Here is a 14,773-nt window from a genome sequence, read left to right as displayed (position 1 = left end):
ATTCTGTAAGTCGAATCAGGTGGTCTGTAGTTTGGCGGTTTTTTCGAAATCCGTTTTGAATTTCTGGTAATTTTGAATTTTCTTCTAAGTAAACTGACAGACGATTACTAATTATCCTCTCTAATACTTTGCCAATACAACTGGTTAAGCTAATCGGGCGGTAGTTGTTTGGTTTATTCGCTGACTTTCCTTCTTTCTGGAACATTAATACTATTGCTTCCTTCCAAGAAACGGGGATATATCCAGCTGATAGTGAGAGATTAAATAACGCTGTTAGGTGTTCATATAATCTCTGAGTGCCTTGTTTTAGGAGGATAGCTTGAATACCATCTTCTCCAGGAGCTTTGTTTTTTTGTGTTTTTAATAGCAGTTACTACTTCTGTAACAGTGATATGTTTTACCAGTTGATGAGTGCTCCAGTCTTTTGTTTTTTTTCTTGGTGTGTAATATTGTTGACTGGAAATTTAGGTGTAAAATGCTTCTGTTTTGGTCAATAAAGTTTGTGACTGTATTATAAAAGTATCTGTTCATGTCTGGTTCATGATGTGTTTTGAACGTGTTTTCTAGGTGTTTTTAAATATCTCGGCTTTTTCTGTGTTAGTGTATGCTGTTTCTCCATCCAGTTCCAGTGGTGGATATACTGTGTTTGTTGTTCCTGTGTTTGTAAATCTTTTCAAATGTGTCCAGAATTGTTTAGGATCAGTTTTATGATTTAGATCGGAACAGAAGGTGTCCCAGTTTTCTTGTTTCTGTTGTCTGATTAAGTTTCGTATTTTATTTCTTATTGTGTTTATCTGAGTTTTAAGTGTGGGGTTTCGATTTTGAATGTACTGTCTGCGGAGTATACGTCTGTTTTAATTAAGTGTATTATATCTTTATGTGGTTGCCATGAATGAGTTGTTGTGAAGTGTTTTTGTTTCGGTATCGAACTGTTGGCTGCATGTTTTAGACACTCAGAGATGATATGACAGTATGCATCTATATCTGATGCGTCCGCGGCAATATGTAGTACTTCTGGAGGTAAGGTTTCATTTAATATAGTTTGGAAAACTGGCCAATTAGCTTTTTTGTAGTTCAGTTGGTCTCTCACTATGATTTTATTTAAGTGGGGTGAGATTGAAGATACACCAAACTGGAAGGTGGTCACTATCTATATCGTGACCAACATGAAAATTTACGAATTTGCGACTCATATTTGACGAACACAGGCATAGGTCCAGTATTTCACTGGTGCCATGTGCGTACGAGATATGTGTCGGTGTTGCATCGTTTAATAAAGTCATGTTTGATTCGTCCAGAAATTGATAAAGTAATTTGCCATTTGCGTTTGAGCAACGACAGTTGAATGCTATATGTTTACTGTTTAGGTCGCCGATAATAATAAGATTACAGTTGCTATTATACAATATATTCAATAGATTTACATCTAACACGGTACTAGGCGAGCAGTAGATGCCCGCCACAGTAACGTCTGTCTGATTTTGCGTTTTACATTAATAACTATAGATTCATTACTGGAAGGGATAGTAAGTTCCTGAACTATAAGTTCAGTCTTATACAATAATAAAAGACCTCTGTTTGGATCTCTATTATCCTTCCTGTCATGTCTAATAGTAGAGTAGCCGTTTAATTTAAATCTATGGTAGTTATACAGAAGAGTTTCACTAATTATGATTACATCAGGTTTTATGGAGCTTGTTGTATCTTCAATCTCATGTTTCTTGGAAGCAAGAGCACCCTGGATATTGATGTGTAGAACTGTGAAGTCATCCATGTCTAGTAGAGTTTATGATGGAGGTTAAAATTTGCGGCAAGAACTTGTGTATGTTTTTCAATATGATTTTAACAATTATGTCTGTGAGACTGTTGGTGTTTGTGGGATTTGTATATTCTGCCATTATTTCCGAGAAGGTGGAAGTTATGGCAGTTGTCAATGTTGTTTCAATTGTTGTTGGTTGTGTATTTTGAGGTGGTTTTGGTATTTCCTCTTCACTTGGTAATGGTTTTTCATGTCGGGATGATGAATTTTTAACCACTGCAGCGTATGTGTTTGTCTGTGTAGTTGTACTTTGTGGTGCTGGAGTGGTAGGTGTGGGTTCCTTAATTGTTCGTGGTGGTGGCGGCTTGTTCATGTTGGGATTTTTAATTTCGTATAAGTGTGTCTTTATGGATTTATATTTCTGGCAACCTTTATAATTTGCCGTGTGTTCTTCCCCACAATTGCAGCATTTGGGTTTGGGGTTCTGTTTTGTACACTGTGTAATGTGGTGATTCTCCCCACAGCCCACACAACGCGCATTTGCTTGGCATGCTGCTGCTACATGTCCAAACCTTTGGCATTGGTAGCACTGTGTGACAACCACTGCTGGTGTTTTTGTTTGTTCTACTGTGTACTTATGATACCACATAGTGATACCATTATTAATGAATTGTGTAATATCCTGGCTGTTGTCTGTGACTACTTTGATTAGGTTTGTGGGTCTTTTAGTAATATTTGAAATTATACGCTCAACTGAAATGTGTTTTATGTTTTGTGTACTTAACTCTTCCTTAACGTCTTCTATGTCTATTGAATTATGTACACCTCGTATCACAAAAAGACTTCGGTGTTGGTTTAGTTCCTGGTAGGTGTATTGTAATGCTTCCTGTTTTGAATGCGTCTGCAGGCCAAGCTTTAGTAGACTGTTTAAGTCAGCGGGTTCCTGTCCTTGAACCAGAACACCGCCTCTGGGCAGACGCTTAATATTAGTAATCTTTGTATTAGGTTTGCACCTGTATATTTCTTTGGCCAATTGTGGTTGGTTGTAACTACCAGGAACTCCTTGGATTATAACTGCGTGCTTAGGTGATTTTGGTGCGATTTGTGTATGTGTGTCTGTGGTGGTTGTTCTTTGTTTAATTTGTTTTTCTGACTTCGAGTCTGCACAAGCGTGAAGCCTTCGTCGTCAGAAAGAACTTCGTCTTTGTCTGAACATGTTTGTTTTTGAATATCCAGGGTGGGGTTTGGGTTGCTAGTACTGCTAGTTTTTGGCATATTAAAGTCTATAACCGTAGTCTTAGGTACATTGTCTTCACATGCTGAAATCATAATATCTTTTACTAGTTTTCGTTTTTTCGAGTCCTTACAGTATTTTCTTTAACCGGCGTTAACTTAGCTTTTAGTTCTTTTTCGGCTATGAACATTAAAGATTTTAATTTTAAATTATCATTATCTGTTTGGCCACAGTCACTAGACTTACATTTTGTCCCTGAAACAGACGGGCTTGCTCCCTCAGTCTCAGACGCTACATCGCTTTCCCTGGTCTCCGACTCCCCGACCGGCATGTCGCCTCGTTGTTTAGCGAAGGGGAATTTCCTGTCTTGGGCCAATTCAAATAAGGTCTTCTGTCTACTGGCGTAAAACTAAAATTCGAAGTGAAAAGTAAAAACACTAACAAAATATGAAGCAAAATATAACACGTAGAAATCTAGAGCCTTTCAGAGGTATGTCCTTCCTTTACCCTGTCCAAGCGCAGAATCCTCTCATCGTTCCAAGTTCCAAGTTCCAAGTTTGACTGTGTGGGTATTTGGGTATTGATGTTGTTAAATACCCAGGAGGGTCAGGTACATTTGACCTCTTCCTCCCTCCCGAACGATTATAGCGTCTGTCTTTAGGGTTTTTTTTTTTTTTTTTTTAAAGCTTTGGGCCAGAGTAAAAGTATAACATCATACTCAGGTCCATTTCAGGGCTCAGTCCATGCATGGACGAACAAGAAGTTTTTTTTTTTTTTTTTCCATTTATTTTTTTTTTTTTTGTATTTTCATACATATATATTTTTTTTTGTATTTTTTTTTCTCCTTTTTCTCGATTGAGAGAATGCTACTACTACTTGTAGTAACACAAACACTCACACAGAAAAGAAAGTAATAATAATTATTATTATTCAATACTTGAATAATAATTCAAAAGAGAAGAAAATAAAAATAATAATAATGATTAAAAAAAGAAAATAATAATTATAAAAAATAAAAGAAACAAGGACTAAGTGTCTAGTGCATAGTGGCCAGCTTGTGTTACATTTCTTAAATATATGTTAAAAGGGGAGAGGTATTTAGTACCATTTACATCATGTACGTGATATCTGTCGAGATCACACATTAAGTCATTTTGTGCCAATTCTTATTGAAATATTTTAGAGAATTATGCAAGAGTCTTTCAGCTATTGTATCTATGTTTGCATACTTGTGCATGAATGTGGTTGAGGTGCTACGTGGTACTTTGTATGCTGAAGTTAGTACAGAATTTTGTATACGTTGAAGTTTCTGTACATGTGTGGGTGCTATGTTAATCCAGGCAGGTGATGCATATTCTATTGTTGGTCTAATGTACGTTTTGTAGATTTTAAGTATGTTGTCTGGTGATGTTCCTTGGATTTTACCTGAAAGACTTCTTGCATAGTTTGCTCTTTTCCAGATTCGTATCAGTACATTTTAATATGTGGTAGCCACGTTAATTTTGAGTCATAGGTTAGACCTAGAAATTTAGCAGAAGTAGCAGTCAGTAAAAGTGATCCATTCATATAGAGTTTTGGTGGATCTTTTTCAGCTTATTCAGTCTGCTGAATACTATGACTTGGGTTTTGGAATATTAATTTTGATTCTGTATTTCTGGCAGTATTCTTCGATGTTATTTAGGACTGGTTGTAGGTTCGTTGCTGCTATTGACGGAGTGGGGGCACTTTTCCAGACTGCTACATCGTCAGCGAACTGTGATGCATAACCTAAATTTAGGTCCGACAGAGGCATATTACTCACGTACATGATAAATAATATAGGGCTAACAACCCCTCCCTGCGGGACTCCTGCTTGGGTGAAAAGGACCCTGAGTGGGCCCCATTTACATTTACTTTACACATTCTGTTATCCAGGAAGTTGGACAGCCAGCGAATAGTTTCCTGGGGTAATGCCATTTCAAGCAATCTATGTCTTAAGCCGTTATGCCACACTGTGTCAAATGCTTTCTCAATGTCGAGAAAGCAAGCTACAGTGCATTCTTTTTGTTGAAGCTGTCGGTAATTGATTCTGTAAGTCGAATCAGGTGGTCTGTAGTTTGGCGGTTTTTCGAAACCGTTTTGAATTTCTGGTAATTTTGAATTTTCTTCTAAGTAAACTGACAGACGATTACTAATTATCCTCTCTAATACTTTGCCAATACAACTGGTTAAGCTAATCGGGCGGTAGTTGTTTGGTTTATTCGCTGACTTTCCTTCTTTCTGGAACATTAATACTATTGCTTCCTTCCAAGAAACGGGGATATATCCAGCTGATAGTGAGAGATTAAATAACGCTGTTAGGTGTTCATATAATCTCTGAGTGCCTTGTTTTAGGAGGATAGCTTGAATACCATCTTCTCCAGGAGCTTTGTTTTTTGTGTTTTTAATAGCAGTTACTACTTCTGTAACAGTGATATGTTTTACCAGTTGATGAGTGCTCCAGTCTTTTGTTTTTCTTGGTGTGTAATATTGTTGACTGGAAATTTAGGTGTAAAAATGCTTCTGTTTTGGTCAATAAAGTTTGTGACTGTATTATAAAAGTATCTGTTCATGTCTGGTTCATGATGTGTTTTGAACGTGTTTTCTAGGTGTTTTTAAATATCTCGGCTTTTTCTGTGTTAGTGTATGCTGTTTCTCCATCCAGTTCCAGTGGTGGATATACTGTGTTTGTTGTTCCTGTGTTTGTAAATCTTTTCAAATGTGTCCAGAATTGTTTAGGATCAGTTTTATGATTTAGATCGGAACAGAAGGTGTCCCAGTTTTCTTGTTTCTGTTGTCTGATTAAGTTTCGTATTTTATTTCTTATTGTGTTTATCTGAGTTTTAAGTGTGGGTTTCGATTTTGAATGTACTGTCTGCGGAGTATACGTCTGTTTTAATTAAGTGTATTATATCTTTATGTGGTTGCCATGAATGAGTTGTTGTGAAGTGTTTTGTTTCGGTATCGAACTGTTGGCTGCATGTTTTAGACACTCAGAGATGATATGACAGTATGCATCTATATCTGATGCGTCCGCGGCAATATGTAGTACTTCTGGAGGTAAGGTTTCATTTAATATAGTTTGGAAAACTGGCCAATTAGCTTTTTTTGTAGTTCAGTTGGTCTCTCACTATGATTTTATTTAAGTGGGGGTGAGATTGAAGATACACCAAACTGGAAGGTGGTCACTATCTATATCGTGACCAACATGAAAATTTACGAATTTGCGACTCATATTTGACGAACACAGGCATAGGTCCAGTATTTCACTGGTGCCATGTGCGTACGAGATATGTGTCGGTGTTGCATCGTTTAATAAAGTCATGTTTGATTCGTCCAGAAATTGATAAAGTAATTTGCCATTTGCGTTTGAGCAACGACAGTTGAATGCTATATGTTTACTGTTTAGGTCGCCGATAATAATAAGATTACAGTTGCTATTATACAATATATTCAATAGATTTACATCTAACATGGTACTAGGCGAGCAGTAGATGCCCGCCACAGTAACGTCTGTCTGATTTTGCGTTTTACATTAATAACTATAGATTCATTACTGGAAGGGATAGTAAGTTCCTGAACTATAAGTTCAGTCTTATACAATAATAAAAGACCTCTGTTTGGATCTCTATTATCCTTCCTGTCATGTCTAATAGTAGAGTAGCCGTTTAATTTAAATCTATGGTAGTTATACAGAAGAGTTTCACTAATTATGATTACATCAGGTTTTATGGAGCTTGTTGTATCTTCAATCTCATGTTTCTTGGAAGCAAGAGCACCCTGGATATTGATGTGTAGAACTGTGAAGTTATCCATGTCTAGTAGAGTTTATGATGGAGGTTAAAATTTGCGGCAAGAACTTGTGTATGTTTTTCAATATGATTTTAACAATTATGTCTGTGAGACTGTTGGTGTTTGTGGGATTTGTATATTCTGCCATTATTTCCGAGAAGGTGGAAGTTATGGCAGTTGTCAATGTTGTTTCAATTGTTGTCGGTTGTGTATTTTGAGGTGGTTTTGGTATTTCCTCTTCACTTGGTAATGGTTTTTCATGTCGGGATGATGAATTTTTAACCACTGCAGCGTATGTGTTTGTCTGTGTAGTTGTACTTTGTGGTGCTGGAGTGGTAGGTGTGGGTTCCTTAATTGTTCGTGGTGGTGGCGGCTTGTTCATGTTGGGATTTTAATTTCGTATAAGTGTGTCTTTATGGATTTATATTTCTGGCAACCTTTATAATTTGCCGTGTGTTCTTCCCCACAATTGCAGCATTTGGGTTTGGGGTTCTGTTTTGTACACTGTGTAATGTGGTGATTCTCCCACAGCCCACACAACGCGCATTTGCTTGGCATGCTGCTGCTACATGTCCAAACCTTTGGCATTGGTAGCACTGTGTGACAACCACTGCTGGTGTTTTTGTTTGTTCTACTGTGTACTTATGATACCACATAGTGATACCATTATTAATGAATTGTGTAATATCCTGGCTGTTGTCTGTGACTACTTTGATTAGGTTTGTGGGTCTTTTAGTAATATTTGAAATTATACGCTCAACTGAAATGTGTTTTATGTTTTGTGTACTTAACTCTTCCTTAACGTCTTCTATGTCTATTGAATTATGTACACCTCGTATCACAAAAGACTTCGGTGTTGGTTTAGTTCCTGGTAGGTGTATTGTAATGCTTCCTGTTTTGAATGCGTCTGCAGGCCAAGCTTTTAGTAGACTGTTTAAGTCAGCGGGTTCCTGTCCTTGAACCAGAACACCGCCTCTGGGCAGACGCTTAATATTAGTAATCTTTGTATTAGGTTTGCACCTGTATATTTCTTTGGCCAATTGTGGTTGGTTGTAACTACCAGGAACTCCTTGGATTATAACTGCGTGCTTAGGTGATTTTGGTGCGATTTGTGTATGTGTGTCTGTGGTGGTTGTTCTTTGTTTAATTTGTTTTTTCTGACTTCGAGTCTGCACAAGCGTGAAGCCTTCGTCGTCAGAAAGAACTTCGTCTTTGTCTGAACATGTTTGTTTTTGAATATCCAGGGTGGGGTTTGGGTTGCTAGTACTGCTAGTTTTGGCATATTAAAGTCTATAACCGTAGTCTTAGGTACATTGTCTTCACATGCTGAAATCATAATATCTTTTACTAGTTTTCGTTTTTTTCGAGTCCTTACAGTATTTTCTTTAACCGGCGTTAACTTAGCTTTTAGTTCTTTTTCGGCTATGAACATTAAAGATTTTAATTTTAAATTATCATTATCTGTTTGGCCACAGTCACTAGACTTACATTTTGTCCCTGAAACAGACGGGCTTGCTCCCTCAGTCTCAGACGCTACATCGCTTTCCCTGGTCTCCGACTCCCCGACCGGCATGTCGCCTCGTTGTTTAGCGAAGGGGAATTTCCTGTCTTGGGCCAATTCAAATAAGGTCTTCTGTCTACTGGCGTAAAACTAAAATTCGAAGTGAAAAGTAAAACACTAACAAAATATGAAGCAAAATATAACACGTAGAAATCTAGAGCCTTTCAGAGGTATGTCCTTCCTTTACCCTGTCCAAGCGCAGAATCCTCTCATCGTTCCAAGTTCCAAGTTCCAAGTTTGACTGTGTGGGTATTTGGGTATTGATGTTGTTAAATACCCAGGAGGGTCAGGTACATTTGACCTCTTCCTCCCTCCCGAACGATTATAGCGTCTGTCTTTAGGGTTTTTTTTTTTTTTTTTTTAAAGCTTTGGGCCAGAGTAAAAGTATAACATCATACTCAGGTCCATTTCAGGGCTCAGTCCATGCATGGACGAACAAGAAGTTTTTTTTTTTTTTCCATTTATTTTTTTTTTTTGTATTTTCATACATATATATTTTTTTTGTATTTTTTTCTCCTTTTCTCGATTGAGAGAATGCTACTACTACTTGTAGTAACACAAACACTCACACAGAAAAGAAAGTATTATAATTATTATTATTCAATACTTGAATAATAATTCAAAAGAGAAGAAAATAAAATAATAATAATGATTAAAAAAAGAAAATAATAATTATAAAAATAAAAAAGAAACAAGGACTAAGTGTCTAGTGCATAGTGGCCAGCTTGTGTTACATTTCTTAAATATATGTTAAAAGGGGAGAGGTATTTAGTACCATTTACATCATGTACGTGATATCTGTCGAGATCACACATTAAGTCATTTTGTGCCAATTCTTATTGAAATATTTTAGAGAATTATGCAAGAGTCTTTCAGCTATTGTATCTATGTTTGCATACTTGTGCATGAATGTGGTTGAGGTGCTACGTGGTACTTTGTATGCTGAAGTTAGTACAGAATTTTGTATACGTTGAAGTTTCTGTACATGTGTGGGTGCTATGTTAATCCAGGCAGGTGATGCATATTCTATTGTTGGTCTAATGTACGTTTTGTAGATTTTAAGTATGTTGTCTGGTGATGTTCCTTGGATTTTATCTGAAAGACTTCTTGCATAGTTTGCTCTTTTCCAGATTCGTATCAGTACATTTTAATATGTGGTAGCCACGTTAATTTTGAGTCATAGGTTAGACCTAGAAATTTAGCAGAAGTAGCAGTCAGTAAAAGTGATCCATTCATATAGAGTTTTGGTGGATCTTTTTTCAGCTTATTCAGTCTGCTGAATACTATGACTTGGGTTTTTGGAATATTAATTTTGATTCTGTATTTCTGGCAGTATTCTTCGATGTTATTTAGGACTGGTTGTAGGTTCGTTGCTGCTATTGACGGAGTGGGGCACTTTTCCAGACTGCTACATCGTCAGCGAACTGTGATGCATAACCTAAATTTAGGTCCGACAGAGGCATATTACTCACGTACATTATAAATAATATAGGGCTAACAACCCCTCCTGCGGGACTCCTGCTTCGGGTGAAAAGGACCCTGAGTGGGCCCCATTTACATTTACTTTACACATTCTGTTATCCAGGAAGTTGGACAGCCAGCGAATAGTTTCCTGGGGTAATGCCATTTCAAGCAATCTATGTCTTAAGCCGTTATGCCACACTGTGTCAAATGCTTTCTCAATGTCGAGAAAGCAAGCTACAGTGCATTCTTTTGTTGAAGCTGTCGGTAATTGATTCTGTAAGTCGAATCAGGTGGTCTGTAGTTTGGCGGTTTTTCGAAATCCGTTTTGAATTTCTGGTAATTTTGAATTTTCTTCTAAGTAAACTGACAGACGATTACTAATTATCCTCTCTAATACTTTGCCAATACAACTGGTTAAGCTAATCGGGCGGTAGTTGTTTGGTTTATTCGCTGACTTTCCTTCTTTCTGGAACACTAATACTATTGCTTCCTTCCAAGAAACGGGGATATATCCAGCTGATAGTGAGAGATTAAATAACGCTGTTAGGTGTTCATATAATCTCTGAGTGCCTTGTTTTAGGAGGATAGCTTGAATACCATCTTCTCCAGGAGCTTTGTTTTTTGTGTTTTTAATAGCAGTTACTACTTCTGTAACAGTGATATGTTTTACCAGTTGATGAGTGCTCCAGTCTTTTGTTTTTTCTTGGTGTGTAATATTGTTGACTGGAAATTTAGGTGTAAAATGCTTCTGTTTTGGTCAATAAAGTTTGTGACTGTATTATAAAAGTATCTGTTCATGTCTGGTTCATGATGTGTTTTGAACGTGTTTTCTAGGTGTTTTTAAATATCTCGGCTTTTTCTGTGTTAGTGTATGCTGTTTCTCCATCCAGTTCCAGTGGTGGATATACTGTGTTTGTTGTTCCTGTGTTTGTAAATCTTTTCAAATGTGTCCAGAATTGTTTAGGATCAGTTTTATGATTTAGATCGGAACAGAAGGTGTCCCAGTTTTCTTGTTTCTGTTGTCTGATTAAGTTTCGTATTTTATTTCTTATTGTGTTTATCTGAGTTTTAAGTGTGGGGTTTCGATTTTGAATGTACTGTCTGCGGAGTATACGTCTGTTTTTAATTAAGTGTATTATATCTTTATGTGGTTGCCATGAATGAGTTGTTGTGAAGTGTTTTTGTTTCGGTATCGAACTGTTGGCTGCATGTTTTAGACACTCAGAGATGATATGACAGTATGCATCTATATCTGATGCGTCCGCGGCAATATGTAGTACTTCTGGAGGTAAGGTTTCATTTAATATAGTTTGGAAAACTGGCCAATTAGCTTTTTTGTAGTTCAGTTGGTCTCTCACTATGATTTTATTTAAGTGGGGGTGAGATTGAAGATACACCAAACTGGAAGGTGGTCACTATCTATATCGTGACCAACATGAAAATTTACGAATTTGCGACTCATATTTGACGAACACAGGCATAGGTCCAGTATTTCACTGGTGCCATGTGCGTACGAGATATGTGTCGGTGTTGCATCGTTTAATAAAGTCATGTTTGATTCGTCCAGAAATTGATAAAGTAATTTGCCATTTGCGTTTGAGCAACGACAGTTGAATGCTATATGTTTACTGTTTAGGTCGCCGATAATAATAAGATTACAGTTGCTATTATACAATATATTCAATAGATTTACATCTAACACGGTACTAGGCGAGCAGTAGATGCCCGCCACAGTAACGTCTGTCTGATTTTGCGTTTTTACATTAATAACTATAGATTCATTACTGGAAGGGATAGTAAGTTCCTGAACTATAAGTTCAGTCTTATACAATAATAAAAGACCTCTGTTTGGATCTCTATTATCCTTCCTGTCATGTCTAATAGTAGAGTAGCCGTTTAATTTAAATCTATGGTAGTTATATAGAAGAGTTTCACTAATTATGATTACATCAGGTTTTATGGAGCTTGTTGTATCTTCAATCTCATGTTTCTTGGAAGCAAGAGCACCCTGGATATTGATGTGTAGAACTGTGAAGTTATCCATGTCTAGTAGAGTTTATGATGGAGGTTAAAATTTGCGGCAAGAACTTGTGTATGTTTTTCAATATGATTTTAACAATTATGTCTGTGAGACTGTTGGTGTTTGTGGGATTTGTATATTCTGCCATTATTTCCGAGAAGGTGGAAGTTATGGCAGATGTCAATGTTGTTTCAATTGTTGTTGGTTGTGTATTTTGAGGTGGTTTTGGTATTTCCTCTTCACTTGGTACTGGTTTTCATGTCGGGATGATGAATTTTAACCACTGCAGCGTATGTGTTTGTCTGTGTAGTTGTACTTTGTGGTGCTGGAGTGGTAGGTGTGGGTTCCTTAATTGTTCGTGGTGGTGGCGGCTTGTTCATGTTGGGATTTTAATTTCGTATAAGTGTGTCTTTATGGATTTATATTTCTGGCAACCTTTATAATTTGCCGTGTGTTCTTCCCCACAATTGCAGCATTTGGGTTTGGGGTTCTGTTTTGTACACTGTGTAATGTGGTGATTCTCCCCACAGCCCACACAACGCGCATTTGCTTGGCATGCTGCTGCTACATGTCCAAACCTTTGGCATTGGTAGCACTGTGTGACAACCACTGCTGGTGTTTTTGTTTGTTCTACTGTGTACTTATGATACCACATAGTGATACCATTATTAATGAATTGTGTAATATCCTGGCTGTTGTCTGTGACTACTTTGATTAGGTTTGTGGGTCTTTTAGTAATATTTGAAATTATACGCTCAACTGAAATGTGTTTTATGTTTTGTGTACTTAACTCTTCCTTAACGTCTTCTATGTCTATTGAATTATGTACACCTCGTATCACAAAAGATTTCGGTGTTGGTTTAGTTCCTGGTAGGTGTATTGTAATGCTTCCTGTTTTAAATGCGTCTGCAGGCCAAGCTTTTAGTAGACTGTTTAAGTCAGCGGGTTCCTGTCCTTGAACCAGAACACCGCCTCTGGGCAGACGCTTAATATTAGTAATCTTTGTATTAGGTTTGCACCTGTATATTTCTTTGGCCAATTGTGGTTGGTTGTAACTACCAGGAACTCCTTGGATTATAACTGCGTGCTTAGGTGATTTTGGTGCGATTTGTGTATGTGTGTCTGTGGTGGTTGTTCTTTGTTTAATTTGTTTTTCTGACTTCGAGTCTGCACAAGCGTGAAGCCTTCGTCGTCAGAAAGAACTTCGTCTTTGTCTGAACATGTTTGTTTTTGAATATCCAGGGTGGGGTTTGGGTTGCTAGTACTGCTAGTTTTTGGCATATTAAAGTCTATAACCGTAGTCTTAGGTACATTGTCTTCACATGCTGAAATCATAATATCTTTTACTAGTTTTCGTTTTTTCGAGTCCTTACAGTATTTTCTTTAACCGGCGTTAACTTAGCTTTTAGTTCTTTTCGGCTATGAACATTAAAGATTTTAATTTTAAATTATCATTATCTGTTTGGCCACAGTCACTAGACTTACTTTTTGTCAATGAAACAGACGGGCTTGCTCCCTCAGTCTCAGACGCTACATCGCTTTCCCTGATCTCCGACTCCCCGACCGGCATGTCGCCTCGTTGTTTAGCGAAGGGGTATTTCCTGTCTTGGGCCAATTCAAATCGTAATAAGGTCTTCTGTCTACTGGCGTAAAACTAAAATTCGAAGTGAAAAGTAAAAACACTAACAAAATATGAAGCAAAATATAACACGTAGAAATCTAGAGCCTTTCAGAGGTATGTCCTTCCTTTACCCTGTCCAAGCGCAGAATCTCCTCATCGTTCCAAGGCGCTTTTTGTTTATCTTTTCAAACTTTGCGCTTTCCGTTCGAGAGAGCTTCTCATTGGTCTCAACTTTTGAAAACTTGGGCAAAATTCAGTCAGCGTTTAAATTGCGCGCTGCAGGATTGAAAAGTAGACAATAGCATTTTGGTTTGCGAATTCGGTAGCTGTCGCGAGAAGCGCGGCCGTCACAGGCGACTCAATATATCTCGTTCAATCCTACAAAGTTGATAAAACTAAGTGAGTGAACAGTGTAATAGTCGATATTCTATTAACCATGTCCTTGGGTGCGATGATGAAATCGAGTACATCATATGAGCCGTTGGCGGCTGAGAAGTGTGTAGGTGTATTGTCATTAATTAATTGCATTTTATTGCTAGAAATAAAATTTTTTATGCAGGATCCTTAGCGTGTGTCTCTGTTACCCCTTAATTCTGTGTGCGGTGAATTAAAGTCTCCAATAATAATTGGTTTGGGTTTACGATTAACACATTTTTGAAGGAAGTTAATGTCGATATTTTTGGTTGGTGAGCAATATATGGCTAGAATCGGAATAGTTAGCCGGTTGTTAAAGTGTATATTACAAAAAATGGTCTCATTAATGTCAGATTTAAATGAATCTTCTATCGAGATTAGATGCGATATTTTTGTACTAAAGTAAGTTATTATACCTCTGTTGTTTTCTGAGTGAGGTATGTTGTGTGAGATGAATCTGGGATTGTGGTGTTTTGTTTCTCTGTGCAAAGTGTTTCTGAAATGATGATTATGTTGGCGTTTATATGTTTGTTTATGTTGTATATTTCTAACCTTTTGTCTTTAAGATTTCCTTGGCAGTTGATGTGTAAGATTTTAATGTGTTGTATCATTGTGTTGTTTTATTTCCTCGCGTGAATTTTAAGTGAAAGATGGTGTGGTTTCAGGTGAGGGAGGTTAAAATAGTGACTTGCAAGGCTGCAAACAGCCTTGAGTGACTCGTGCCTCGATTCGAATGAGGAGATCACTCAATTCTATCAGCATTGCTAGCAAGTTTGTGGTGAAATCTGTTGGGTTAAATGCTTGTGTTGTTTTGGGCGTGTTACGTCCGCGTAAGTACGTGTTGGTTGAGGTTGAGCGTGTTTGATTTGCGAGTCGGTTGGAGTTGGTAG

Source organism: Tachypleus tridentatus, unplaced genomic scaffold, assembly GCF_004210375.1.
Source record: "Tachypleus tridentatus isolate NWPU-2018 unplaced genomic scaffold, ASM421037v1 Hic_cluster_1, whole genome shotgun sequence".
NCBI lineage: Eukaryota > Metazoa > Arthropoda > Merostomata > Xiphosura > Limulidae > Tachypleus > Tachypleus tridentatus.
This window is presented reverse-complemented; position numbering follows the sequence as displayed.